We start from the raw sequence: 15,728 nt of genomic DNA on the forward strand, positions 1-15,728 counted from the left end.
ATACAAAATTTAAAAAGCACAAAGTATTCCGTTCCCAAAGTGGCCCGATCTTGCTGGTTCGCGAACTCAATCAAATTTATCCCGCCCTACACCTTCAAGCCAAATTCCATCAATATCGTGCCAAAATTACTCGAGTTATCGCGTTCACTGACATATATATATATATTCATAACAATTTGAACGTTAGTGTTTTTGGCCTCTGGGGACATCAAAATGAAAAAGTAAATCGGTCCCGGGCCTAAGCCCTACCGTGCCATCTACGGTAATAGTTACTTCGCTATAGGGAAATTAGTTAAAATAAATACATTTGATACTTTATACGTAGATTCCTCTGAGCTCTTTTGAAATGGAGGCTTATTTTTACATACTTAACCACTTGATGGTATGCATTCTGTCTTGGCAAAATTTATTTAATTAACTGTGAGGGAATACATATAATTTTGGCATTTTTTTGGGCCGTAGGATGTTTTAGCACAAAACAGAATTACTAATTGAGATCTCTTTGGGATAGATTGATAATAACAAAGGTAAAATTTAAATTTATTTGCTATAAATTATTGTGTAAGAATGCACAAACGCTGGAATTCTAATTGCAGATATGCGAATCAGGTTTCTTAATGAATGTTTTGCAACGATTAAGGTATGTTGAATCTACAATGGTGATGATTGGGTCAACCTTTGATATTTTATTTCACCTATTGAAGACAAGTCAACAATGGACAAATTAACGTCAACGAATTACATTCAACAACATACACTGTTTGTTAAGTACTTTTCCTACCAAGATTATTTTGTTTTGTTGACATTACCTTTTTGTATTTAAAGTACTCAATATAGCAACTGGTTTTCAGCATATTATTTTATTAGATTACATAATACATAATCCCACTAAACCACACACTTCTCCATTTCCAGGTTAAAACAACCAGCACTATTGAGACTAATGCTGAAAGTCATGGCAAACACACAATTCACATCTTTGTTTTCAGCCCATTGATAGCGGACCAAGCCTTGATTTTTGTACGATGACATCAGGGACTCTGATGTAATAGTTATGCATCAATAGATACACAATATCAATAACATACTTGGATTTCAAAGTTGTATCAGTCAACCATACTAGAAACTAGTTTGTTGGTGCAAAACCTTGCGAAACAACATAATACAAGTGTAACAGTTGATATGTTTTACTTATAATTTCACCATACAATAAATCTTATCTTCAACATTACATATCTAACAACTATACCTATTAACCACGGACCATAAAAAAGTAAGTATTTCCATTGAAGGCTGTGGTGAAATAAATTTAAAAAATATATATATTGATATTATTTAAATTTGTAGGAATTATTTTTCGTTTATACACAAACGTATGTTTTTTCTTGTGCAATATATTATTTTATTTCTTTACGAAAATATAAAATGACTGGTATGTTTTCTGTAGAAGTAAGTGGAAGGAGGGTTGAGAAGATTCGTCAAGACATAAATAGGATATGCACATTTTAGATTTAAAAATGTTGTCATGCCCAAAGAAACACAAAATGTGAGTAAAACAAATTTACAATTGAATTTTTAAGGAGATTAGAAACACGCTAAAACAAAAAGAATATAAATTGATCGAAAGAAAAATTATAATTCAGCTAAGTTAAAAAACTGATTTATTTTCTAAACATCAATGCATTTGATTTAGACAATGGCGATTCAATTCCAAAGAAACGCGATTTAACACAGAACGATCCCCGAATGAGCCCCAAACTCTGTCCTGATGATTACGCAGACTCAAGTCATCACGTCACATTCTATAAACAGCTGTGAACATCGTACACCGCAACTTAGAGTAACTTAGAGTCATCAGAAGTGTTGTACAAGAGTATTATTGAATATTATGTTGAACAGTGAAAACCTTTTCTACATCAGGCTATGAAGTCATCTAGTCGATTGCAAAGAATAATTCGATTAAGTAGTTCATCTAACTTGGTGGTGGACTTGCTTTTATACATGATAACTTTGTAGGTGAAAAAATCACATGCAAACAACGAATATTTTTAAGTTGGAATACGTTTAACGAATACACGGCTTAGACGAGTTTACAAACTACATTTATTTGTTTGTTATTATTAATTATTTTAACGCTCAAAGTTCTTACAAATTAAAGTTGCAGGAGAAATTTCTCCAATAAACTTCCCTTTGGGTCTACACATAGTGCATGTGTTAATAGAGAAAATGTGCCTTAAGCGTATACTTAGCAAATCGTAAAAAGTTGTTAAAGCTTGTCAGCAGTTGCTGAGCAGTGTCAGTATGGCGAACAGTTAGCACAAACATGAGCCTGTTAACACATTTTGACCGGCCTAGAGACAATTCAGAGTAACCAAATAAAAAACACTTAACAAAACAAAAACAAACCTGCAGACTAAGCGAGTTTCCAATTTGTCTAATTGGATATTTACAAAAAAAATCTCCTTAAACATGTCAGATTTATTTCCTTTCTGAATAATATCAAGATCAACAATTATTTATTTGCTGCTACAGGGACGGTAATAAAGTGTGTTTTAGTGAAATATTAGTAGCTTATTCTGAAATAAAATTAATGATATCAGCAAACTGAACCATACTTTCTCCCCATTAGCTTGTCACAAACCTCTTATAATGGATAAAAGTCCCACAGTTTATTTAAGTAACTGCCGTACTGTATTATAAAAAAATAAAATAAAAAATATAGAAATAATATAATGTAAAATATAATATAATGTAAACATATAATATAGAAAGTTTATATTTTAAACACACCACATGAACAACCCTTTGGAATTTTTATTTTAAACAGAGCAGACATCAAAATGCATTAGGCAGGAAAAATAACTATTATACATATTATAATATACAAAAATGTTAGACGATGATACAAGGTAGGGTAACTCATGATACTAATAATTTGTACAAAATAATTACTAGTACAAGCCACTAGTATCTTAGTAATGTAATAGATACAATTTGCTTTCCATTTTTTATAATCACCGGATAGTTTATTACGCATAGTAATACATCCACTGCACGGGATTTTGAAGAAGGGATGAGTCAACCAAACGTTGCAGGGATTTCATTTCTCCAACAAAGCAAGAAGAAACCCGTTCGTCATCATGGGATTGAATCCCAGATATACTATACTTTTACCATTATGCAGGTACAGTAAATCAACATTGTATTTTATAGAAAGCAGCCATATCATATAATAGTGTATATCATAAGGTGTAGTATATGATATAGTAAAGTATATCATATATTACCTTTATATTGCCTTTATTACATGAGCTTTAATTGTGAAATTGTATCATAGATGAAGTAATATTACTTCATCTATGATTGTATACTTCAATATCAACATTCAAAATTCAATCAAACATTTAAAATGTAATTATTAATTATGTTTTACTTTGTAACTGGGCACACTACTTGAATAAGTGGCCAGTTTAAATGTCTCAACAATTATTATGATTGGGCTGTGCTTAGTAATATGAAAAAAAATTGTTTACTCTTTACATAAAAAAAATAAGATAGTCTTTACAGGCGATTAGAACTTTCGCTGTTCTTTAGAACCTTCTCCACTCAACCCATTGGTTAATTTTAAAATCTGTTACGTATAAAAGTAATTTATGTGTAAACCAGATCTACTGAGTTTTGAATTAATTCTAGATAACACTACTTAATAACATATACAAGTCATTGCCCAGAAATTTTAATTTACATAAGAGTAGTATACGTGTTGTGTTTTTATAGATAATTAATATTGAATTTTAATTATTTTTTAGTCCGTGACAAGTTTTAACGTGAATTGATCAGAAAGTCGTAGTATATCTCGAATATATTAATTGAAGCACATTAGGCCTATGAATATTGACTGCTGATGGTGCAAGCTACCCCAGGCCGATTGTTTTGTGTCTTGTGTATATTGTCTTGTGTCCTGAATCTTGAGATCCTCAACCGCCACGCCACTACAGGTGGACCGGTCCCACATTCCTCAAACTGGTTCCAAAACCAGCGCCCATTTAATGGAAATAAACAAAGAGTGGGGATCACGAGGCTCGGTGAGGTCCGGAGGTCGTGGCTTTCCTAGGCTCATCGTACGATTTCACGTGGAAAATCGTGATGAAAATTGTACAACACGTCAGTGACCGGACGTGGTGGTGATGCCCGACGGAGCGAGGGTCGCTAAATCGAATGGATTTCGAGCTTTAGAACCACATACAAGCTTTTGTTGGCGTAAATTATGGCTGGGGCAATTTTAACTATTCCTGAAATGACCTTTTACGGCCTTTGGGATCCCAGGTTTAATATATTTTCCAACTGGTGGAAATCGGGGTCAGAACACAACGCAAGGGAAATCACGATATATTGAAAAATTAAAATCTCTACTGTATCCATCAAACCTGCTAACCACAAATGGGTAAACACCTGTAAAATATCCTAATATCAGAAAACGGAATAATTAGTTAAAAAGGTAGGTAGGATGGGTCTGCCACTAAAAATGTATTAATTAGTTAGCTAATATGAGGGACTAAATTATTATCATAAAAAGGAACAAAAATTACCGGATAATAAATTGGTACACACGTGTGAGTTTGTAAGGGTACACCAGTGTTGGATTATGTGTTAGTTAATCAGAATGATTTTTGTTATGATGATGAATACAGATTGATTTTGGAAGCTGGAATAGGCTCTACGAGTTTGAGTTTGCGAGGGTAGGTGGTGGATTTAATGGAGCGAGTGAGCCACATTCGTACGTTGCTCACTGCTCACTTGCTCACTTGCTCAGACATACCACTCCTCTCATGAGCATTCTATGTGCGATCGTCTGCCTAGTGCCTTGTACGGACGGTTCCGGCCGGACATCCTAGATTTAGACCGTACAACTTACCTGACTTCGGTCGTGTTCTATTTAATTCTCCAGCTCAACATTCATATAGCCTTCTTAACGACTTAAAAAGATAGTTATTTTCCTGCACCAGCAACCTTTGCTTGTGAATAATTAGAGAAGGCTGCTAATTAATTTTATAATATCAACATCAATGTGATTTTACTCATGGACCATTTGGGATGCAAGAACGAAACTGAGAAGATAAAATGGTCGAACCCTCAAACTTGTTTTCGGGATGTAAATTGGATTCTGGAGCCTTCTGCCAGAATAGTAAAGGAGTTTGCTACACCGGCGAATTTCCTCAAACAGACTCCTCTTCACTTTGTCCCTTGAAGTAAAGACAAAATTACGGTTAGGTCAAAATACGCATTTTAGTTTAATTTTCGTTTCGAGTACTAAATATATATTCGGTGAGTACTACTTCTTGGGTAATAACTTTTATTGTCCAACCCTTTTGTTGTGTAATAGTACACTTTTACGATTTAAAACGTGTGTTGTTTTGGCAGCAAACGTTGCCGTCTAAAGTATTACACCATTACATTCACCCTTATTTATGAAAGCAGGATGAAAGCTGGGCGGAAATTTACCAAAGAGTTATGGTCTCTTATTTATTAAAAAGAAACCTACCTAGTCTCTGACCAGATCTCTAGTAATTTATGTTCGCCAAATTTCTAAATTACCTACTAGGAGCAGGCGATCTTTTGTGTTGCGAATGAAAGGTTCATATCTGCACGCGAGATTCGCGAAGGACGCATATTAAACAAAACATGCGTTATCCTTTGAAACTTTCTCACGATTATCTTCACAACACTTTGCAACTTAATTAAGGGACAAGAATATAAGAAAAAGACCAACAACAATAAAAACTCTGTAGTTAAGAAAAACACACTTATGTATCATTAGAAATATTCTAATGGTTATATTTGGTGTAAGGAACTAAAATAAACACTAAGCTTTATATACACAATGATTTGTTCTGACTCCTAGCGGGCCGTCCTCCTGAGGGAGTAGCGTATCACTGAATAGTAATTTGTATCTGTCCCGGGACTTAATTCCACCCTGTATAGTGTATATATTTGTTATTTTATAATCAGTTTTTGTCAATTGAATGACCTAGAAGCAATCTGTACAAACGCTAACTATTATATACTTTCTTTTTCAAATTAATAATATGTGTGTACACTATTGACTATACACTTAGTGCAGAATACAATCAATGGTGTTACCTTTACAAACATGCCTGTCCTCGGCTTATACATACGATTTACAATGCGATCGTTCGTGTGGAGTTTCTGAAGGTGGGTTTGACGATTGATTCTAGAGCTTTCTGCCAGAATAGTACCGTATAGGAGTATGTTACACCGGGGATTTTCCTCTAACAGACTCCTCTTCTCACTCATAATATACTGTATACTGAAACTAGACTGTAAAGTCTCCAATAATAGAAGCTAACCTACGAGATATTACATGATTCCTCTGGAAATCTTCATGAATGATTTTGATTCGAGTTGGATTTTTAGTTCGAGTCGAGACGAGACGGGATTTCACTTCTCATACATAAAGGTAAATTCGGATAATGCACGTTCGACATTTTAACCAGATTTTTTAACATTTTAAAAAACCTACCGATTTATGAGAGATGACTGGTTACATACAAAAATAATAGACAAGAATATTTAAAAATTTGTATTTAAAAACATTAATAAAAGCATCAGTATAAAAAACAATTATTAATTAGGCCTACTTTATTAAAAATTATTTTTCCGCGTAGGAAACATGGTGATATCAGTTAGGATATAGTTCAACTTTGAAAAATACAAAATTTACCAGTCTGAAACATCAGTCTTACTAGTTAAGTATCAAGTAACAATTTTTCAGTCTTATGTTATTTTTAGAATGATGTTGGAGTGACTTGTTTTAACTATGTTTATAGTGGTAAAACATGTCTCACATTGCTTACACTTAACAAAACTTCTCATCAATTGCGATATCAAAAGAAAAGATGAAACAATTAAAGCAATATTTACATGTAAAATATTTATTAAAATAAAAATGCTGATAAAGTTATTTAAAATAAAAACGCCTTCGCAACGGTAACGCAACAACAACGCGCTCCCGTATTGCGGGTACTGCATTGACTTTATGCAAGCGTTAACGTGTTTTTTTTTATAATCTCGTCTCAAAAAAAGTCTCGATCAAAATAAAATCTTGTCTCATAGAACGAGATTTAAAATTTCCCAAAATTTTCTCTAAATTTTGAGACCCGTCCATCTCTAATTTAGAACATAATTAATTTTTAAAACAAATGTATTGATTAGTTAAATCTCAGAGTAATAAAACAAAACCATACTAGTATTTGTTTTATTACTCTGAGGTTAAATCAAAACATCGGTTAACAGCATGCAACCATTTTTTTTTAACATCGATTTCATTACTTCATCGTACAATAAGATGATATATACCTTGTTCCGGTTATGCTTGTGTATATTTTAAGCCAGAGATCTCTAAAAAACCCAACGTGCGAAAATGAAAAAGTAATATGTAGAATATTATTTATTTAAGCATTAAATGTGCATATTAACATAGTATAATAACTTTAGTATAATACTTTGGGATACATAAATAATGTTTACATCGCCATCTGATGTGATTTTTAATCCTCCTTTGATCCTTCGACCTTTGATACTTCCTCATGCACTTTTTGGAGAACAAGTTAAGAGATTCTTATATTATCATGTAAACGTTTGTATTCTTTTAAGCACGATTATTGTGTTGTTGTTTTCTTTTGTATACGATTAAGGTTTAAAGCATTCGATCATGGAAGTAGCTGGCCGCAGGATAAATGGTTTTGAATAGTATATCAATACTGTACTAGTACGACATATAATTTTTCAATACTCAAAGTAGGGAGCAGCTCTGAACCATGTATTTTCTCTAAAGAAACATTACAAATATAATGAGATTGGAAACCCAATATTACTTTACTTTCTAAATGTTTTTTGATTACTGTTGCAATTTTCCCTTAAGAAATAAATATGAGTACGTAGTATTAAATATAAAACGAGTGCAGTAATAATTTAATTTTTCGGACAACATGTATGTTTTGTTAAGTTTTCTTAAAGGTCTGGATGCGATTATTTTTCAAAATAATTTTGTATCAATCGTAAATTTTAAACATAATTTGGATAGTTTATTTAAATTCCGTACTTATCAGTTCCCCTTCTTACCCAAAACGTTTGTATGGCACTCGTGCACGAGTGCCATAAAGCATCGTAGTTGTTCAGGCACGACGGCTCTCAATAAAATACGTAAGATTAGAATCTACAAAATTGGGATAGTATTTTTTACCATAAACTGTTTGAAAATCGTTTTACGTACACTCTTGCTGCTGTCTGCTAAAATTGTTAGTAAAAATTGAAGTTTAAATTAATTCCATCTTGGAAAAATAGAATACAAGTTTACTCAAATTGTATTTAAAAGGTTTGGCGGTGTTAAGGATAATACTGCAAAATAATATCATAAAGGTTAGGCCTATAGTGTTAAACTAGATGGCTTTCATGCGGTTACTAAATTAATTAATCACTGATGAACAGTAGTACTTATGTAGCAGTTTAGTTTCCCCCTCTGAAACTTTGTTACTGTACTCATAGCATAAAGAAGTGGCGGGTGGTCAACGACACAGTGAAGGCGCAAAACTCTAGAAGAATAGAAGAATACTCTAGCGGTCTACTACTAGTAGATTGATCGAAAACTTTAAACATATGGTGTCAGATATGTAATGACTCACATTCTACTCTTGTTATGAAATACTTTACCTCTGGTAACCAATGTAATGATAGCATTTACTGCAGCTGACATTAAATACAAATTGAGTAGCTATTATTTTTTTAGTGACCCATTAATTATTGTTTACTTTGTTTCTATCCTACTTCTTCTTTGGCATACCACCTCATTTCCACGTTTTGTAGTGTTATCTGCCTCGATTCTCCTTGAAACGTGAAATAGGGTTCAGTTTCAACTAACTTCAGAAGTCAAAACCATCTGTAACATTTTCTTTACAGTTTTAATGGTACAGGAAAAAATAAAAACATGTTTTATGATGAGTATTTAGTCCCTTTTGATGTCGCATCTCCTTATCCAAGTGTCCCAATGCCTATACGAATTGTTTGTTTAAGAAATTGATAATTTATCTAAATTTACCAAAAGAAAAAAATCGAGGAATATTTAACACTGATGAACCTATGGATGTCACAAAACACCTTGGGGTATAATAAATAAAATAATGATACTTTTTATACACAAACTGAAGGAACAGCTATGGCAAATCCATTATCACGTTTTGAAGCAAATATATTCATGAGTCATTTAGAAACCAAAGCAAAAGAAGTAACTACATATTTTCTAAGGACCTGGTTAAGGTACGTAGACGACAGATTTGCAAAGTTTGATCAAAAAGAAAACCTTAATGATCTTGTCAAAAAGTTTAACTCATTTTATCCGTCTAAAGTTGAAAAAATAAAAAATATATTCTAATCCTACGGAGTTATAAAAAACTAGAATTTGACAGTTTCAGAAAACCAACCCACACCAATAGGTTAATTACACAAGATCAGATCATCACCCTCCAGACTAAAAAAGATCGGATTTCAACTCAATGTTTTATTGCCTCTTAAATATTCCACTGTCTCAAGAAAATTATAACAAAGAACTAAAGTAGTTTACGCAACGATCGCGTGAAGATAGTTTTTAAGACACGAGTAGAAAGTTAAAGGTACGAGCCTTGGTGACTTAAAAACTTCTACGAGTGTCGATCCGTGGGTTGCGTAAAACTACTTTACCTACCACCGTTTTTTTTTTTCATTACTAACAATCACAACTCATAACGTCTGAGGCAAAGTTTTCGTTTATAAACTTTCATTGACACTGATTGTGCTGCAACGACTGATTGTACCAAACATACACTCATTGTATAATCAAATAAATTGGCCGTAACAGCTGAGAAGTTGACGTTCGAAGCATTACAATTTTACTGTTCTACATTTTTTATATGATATCTAGGATGGTAAGTAGGTGTTTTAAATGCAAAATGCACAATTCTCCCCCCTCCGCGCCCACCGCCATATTGGAAAATACGAAAAAACTGTACTGTCTAGAGATTGTTTCTAGGACTTGTAGATACAAAAATATTCAATTTTGCCAAATTTCTATATTTAAATCGCTGTAATTCAGTAATGGCCTATTCTAGGAAAATAAGTATCACAATCAAATTTATAGAGAATTTAACTTTAATTTATAATGAGAAATACTGTAATAATCTTTACAAACATTTAAAAAATAATTAAACTAATAACTAATAATATAAAATAACTAACATATAAGAACACTTATTACTTTAGCTCCGGTCGATTAGTAGGGGGTGAGAGAATTAAGAAGGAGTCTTCATTGTCCTCCTCAATATAGGAGTTAGTAGATCGTCGTCGTCTTCGTCGTCGTCGTCTTCGTCGTCGTCTTCGTCGTCGTCTTCGGCGTCGTCTTCGTCGTCGTCTTCGTCGTAGTCTTCGTCGTCGTCTTCGGCGTCGTCTTCGGCGTCGTCTTCGGCGTCGTCTTCGTCGTCGTCTTCGTCGTCGTCTTCGTCGTCGTCTTCGGCGTCGTCTTCGGCGTCGTCTTCGTCGTCGTCTTCGTCGTCGTCTTCGTCGTCGTCTTCGGCGTCGTCGACGGCGACTTTCCTGTTGCATTCTTGGCTACCACACACTTTGCAAAGGGCGGAACAATTTAGGTCCTTTCTAGTAGGCCTTTCTACAGCCACACGCCCCCAAACAGCATGTTGTTTTACAAATTATTATACACATATTATAGGAAATTTAACTGTTTACAACATTTAAATTACTTATTTTTCAATTACTTATATTAAATGAATCTTTAAGGTGGGATGTTTGAAATTTAACACCTCCTCTCACCAGTGGATATTTGTAAGGGGAATAGTACCTGCATCATACCCAATGAAAAAATAAACCCATTCTTTTAATTTGTTTTGTTTGTTTTTCAGCCCCACATCAAACGGTTGGCCTAAAAAATAGAAGCATTTCGTCGGTAATTAAATTCTCTATAAGTTTGATTGTGATACTTGTTTCCTAGAATAGGCCATTACTGAATTACAGCGATCTAAAGCTAAACATTTGGCAAAATAGAAAAAAAAATGATTTTTTTGTTTTTTAATTGATAATCTTTGTATCCATAAGTCCTAGAAACAAATTGTTAATGTTATAGGAAATTTAATTGTCTACAACATTGATGTTACATATTTTTCGCTAAATCGCACCAAAACGGAGATATAGGCGAAAATCTCTAGAAAGTACACATTCGATTTTTCCAATATGTTGGCGGGCGCGAAAAGGGGGAGAATTGTGCATTTTGTATTTTAAACACCTACTTACCATCCTAGACAACAAAATTTAGAACTACCGGACCATGTAATACAAACCCCTACTCACTGGACTAAATCAGCTGTGCGTTATATTGGGCACGTTCTGGGAACATGTATTCATCAACGCATGCACCGGTGCAGTTGATGCTGTGACTTTACCGATAGCACCCCAGGTCAAGAGTCATGGGATCCCAGAACTATTTTAGAGGGGAGTTAGCCGTTGCATATCGGATTGTCATTTAGACATCAACCTACTATTTACTTTATAATATTAAAATTTAACAAATTTTCCTCAAATAATAAATTATTTATATATTATTCACTTACTAGTAATATAATCCATCAAACTGATAAACAATTGATAATTTATTTGATGGACCCGCCATCTTGCTTTAGTTGTAGACTTTTGTCCAATAAACTGACCAATCAGAAGCCACTGGTGTATTATGCACCGTACAATATCTCAAAATACGAAATAGCTGTCTACTAGGTAAACTCATCGGTCTCCTGAGGGATGCGGAATACTGCACCCGGAAAACCACCCCCTTCCCAGGTGAAACGTGACAGCACAAAAAGTCTTTTGTATCTACTATAGCGTACAAACACACTTACACACACACACACACACACACATACACCAACTCTTCTTCTATAGATAGATTTTAGTAAAAATGCAATGAGACAAATTATTGGATTCGCTTAGTCTGCAGGTTTGTTGCGGCGGGACTCCCATATCGGGGTGTAACTATTCCTCTCCATGAAATCAATGTTGAATGGAGATCGTACAGTAATCGAGGTATAATGATTTGTGTTCAACACCATTGGCAAGGCACTTCAAGCAACATTTACGTTCAAATCCAAGTCTCTAAAATATATTATGATTTAAAATTCTCTAATAAAATATATGAAAATATCGACTGGTTAAGAGCGGAATAACACATTAAAAGCGCATCAGTAAAAAGTAGGACATCCACTGGTGTAATTGAAGTTGAGCAGTCTTGGGGGCGGGTCGCAACCGTAGGGACTATTAATGCTGCAAATGAAGGTTCAATTAACAACTGTTATTTACAGTTTTGCGGTGCAACTGACTCGGAGCCGTGGGTCAAGTGTGGAGTGATTCCTGTGGCGTGGTGATGGCCGCTAAGAACAGTGATCGGCGCTGAAGGACGGCATTCTCCAAAAATGAGAGGCTACAAACCAAATTACAGCGGCGACCGGTTGATGGCATGATGCCTCGCTGCGAAACGTAACCGCACTTCCGCCTTCTCACACATAGGATACAATGGACCCTTGGTAACAGATAGTGAGTATTCCTCGATCACATGCTAGGCTAGGGTCAACAGGGTCATACTTAACTACAAAATAGAGGGCTTTGGGGTAAAACAGTCTTATATTACGTGAGTAGTGTGCATATGTAATACGGTTTGATCCCAAAGGCCTCGATATCGTAGTTAACGTAACAGATATGTTGACATGTAAATGTTCGAAGACGATATATTCTAAACGGTACTGTATACCTAATCCATCTATACCTATCTATACCTAACAACAATAATTGGTCTATAGACTGTGATTAAACTTTATGAAAAGCTTACCACTCAATGTTCTACAGGTTCAAGTAAACCACCAGCCCTAAATGGTTGGTTATTATTACTCATCATGTGTAAAGCGACAATAATACCCTTAGGCTATACTTAACAAAAATAATTGGTCTTGTAGGAGCTTGCAGGCACATATTATAAAGTTTGGACATATTTATAACTGCAAATGCCAAAAGTGTTAATTTGGGAAGTTTCATTTAGTCTTGCATTCAAATTTAAGTGATGATCTGAAGTTCTATATTGGTTATACGAATTCCAGAATCGTCACTAAATTTCTTTTATTCTATGCTATAACTATTTTATCATATTTTAGGATAATATAATTCTCACATTTATATTATAACTATTTCAACTAGCTCTGAGGTCATCAACCTCCCTGTAGTTCTGTAGTTGCAGTCTACAAAGCTTGGGTTATGAGTAATGGCTCGGGTCACACCGTCAAACTGGTTTCAAACCTGTAGCATGATGATAAAGTTGAACCATAATAATAAATAAATTAGCTCACAGGAAATTTACAATTGCAAAAAACCTCAGTGGGTTGAGACGGCTCGGACTGAAATCAATGAGGCTGGTATTCCTAGTTCTATTTCCTCTTACTGTTGCGAATAAGATGTTAGGTGCTTTTTAGGTTTTGAGACAAATTTAAAATCGGACCTTTTGTTTTTACGGGTTGTCCGTTCAAATCTTGGCCGCGTTGTGTTTCTTACTCCGCGCACTACTATTATAATAGTAGTAAAATAATATGTAAATGGTGTCCCGGAACTCTTTAGAACCCTTTTGTATATTTGTTCCTTAGGTAAAAACAATGCAAAAACGCCATATAAACATGGGTCTAAGACTGGGTCTAAGATGCATGGTTTTGTGTCTGTGTGTCTGTATGTGGTTTTCACAAATGAATCCATAACGTTCGAATTCCTTGAGTGATAGACTTGAAACTTGGTACGTAGTGACAGGTAAGGCAATTTTTTTGCAAAAAGTATCAGGTTTATAAATTGCACCAATCCAAAAGGACTGCCATTTAAACATTTTTTCTTAAATAACTGAAAACCGTGATTTAAAAAAATAAAATACTTTAATGTTATTATTTTTCTACATCCTGTATACAAGAAGGTAGCAAAATATGTTAAAAACTGTGTCATTTTATAAGCTTGCCAACCATATGCTACACTATTTAGATCTGACTTTGTTTGTTTTACTGGTTTGAATACTAGAAAACACATGCAAACTTTTACTGTTTTACGTTTTTACTGTTTAAACTGAAACAAAAATACAGTATAAGTTTTGCTTAATACATGCCTACTATCTTAGGTTTAAAATGTTAAAAAACCCCGTGTTTTAGAGTCTTCAAACCACTAAAGCGAACATAAGCAGAATTAAACCTTAATAGAAGTGTAGCATATAATTGAAAAACTTACAAAATGGTGCAGATTACAACATATTTTGCTACTTTCTTGTATACAGGGTGTAGAAAAATGCAATCGAACAATGTTTTTTTTTACCTTTTATCAATGGCCTGAACTTTATACCTTATATTAACAAAAAACCAATAACTTTATTGGAGCTTTAGTTTACGTTTAAATTTGAAGTGTAGTTTACGTTTCAGGTGTAAAATGGATTGGTTCGTATGTATTTTTGACATAATGAGATATAATGAGAATAGTTAAAGAAAAACGTTTTAACCAGACACAAGATCGTGTATTAAAGGTAGTATCACACATTTAGTTTAAAAGAACTTGATAACCTAACTATTTACTATTAAATTTCCACCTCATGACATTTGATCCCCATAAACATCATTGACATGGATTCCAGAGCTCAGAGTAGGAATGGATCCGAAAGCTAACCCAAGTTTGGGGAGAATCGTTAGAAACTCGAGTTTTTATATTACTGTAACCTTTCAGCGGTGTTTTTCTTTTGAACCCACCTCACTCTCCATCTGACGCATGGATCTCGCAGATGATTTACATCAGCTCTTCATCCAGTAATTCTGTCTAAAGTTTCTGCCTTTTATGGAAAAAACTTTTGTTTTAATACATTGTTGATTTCCCTTTGGACTTTATAAAAACGCATTTATGAAAACGCCATTGTGACATTTAAACACTTAATCAATGTATTATAAATTATGTACAGTTCTTTAACATGGTACTTTGTTCTTTTTTATCTCAAAAAAATTAAATCTTCCACCGATGTTAACTAATTCGTTAAAACGGGAATGGAGTGCATGCTAGATAAATCCCGCCGAATCACCAATGGATTTAATCTAAGTGATAATACCGTAAACCCTAGGTCTAGCCTGAAGTAATGTGAAAAACAATCCCAGGCTTGTGCCTAGCGTCCTATGACAAAAAGGTCGATAAATGGTCTTTAGGCAAGATCAAATAACAACAATAATCAATAATAATAACTGACAATGAAACTCTATTAGTCGACGGTGTTACCGAGGTGTTATGAGGACATGGTTCCTTTTTTTGGCCAATAGTATTCCTCAAATGCCGGGTATCCAAAACATTACTCTCATACCAAAGTCTTGAGTCCACTAGGCTATCAATACACCATAAGTAGATTTAAACGGGAGTACTGAGCAGAAATAGCATAGGAGAACGTTTTTAGTCCTCGAATGTTTGGAAGCTGGTACGTTTGATAATGTGTTGTGGTAACGGGTATTAGATACAGTAAGGATGGCAAACGGATTGAAAGTGATAGAGAGAAAGAGAGCGAGAGACGTGAGAAGGGATAGAGAGAGACAGAGGAGTGAGGAGTTGCTCCGCCAGCTTCTTCAGTCCTCAGT

Source organism: Macrosteles quadrilineatus, unplaced genomic scaffold, assembly GCF_028750875.1.
Source record: "Macrosteles quadrilineatus isolate MER2022 unplaced genomic scaffold, UCM_ALF_1.0 Scaffold_28__1_contigs__length_1566739, whole genome shotgun sequence".
NCBI classification, from domain to species: domain Eukaryota; kingdom Metazoa; phylum Arthropoda; class Insecta; order Hemiptera; family Cicadellidae; genus Macrosteles; species Macrosteles quadrilineatus.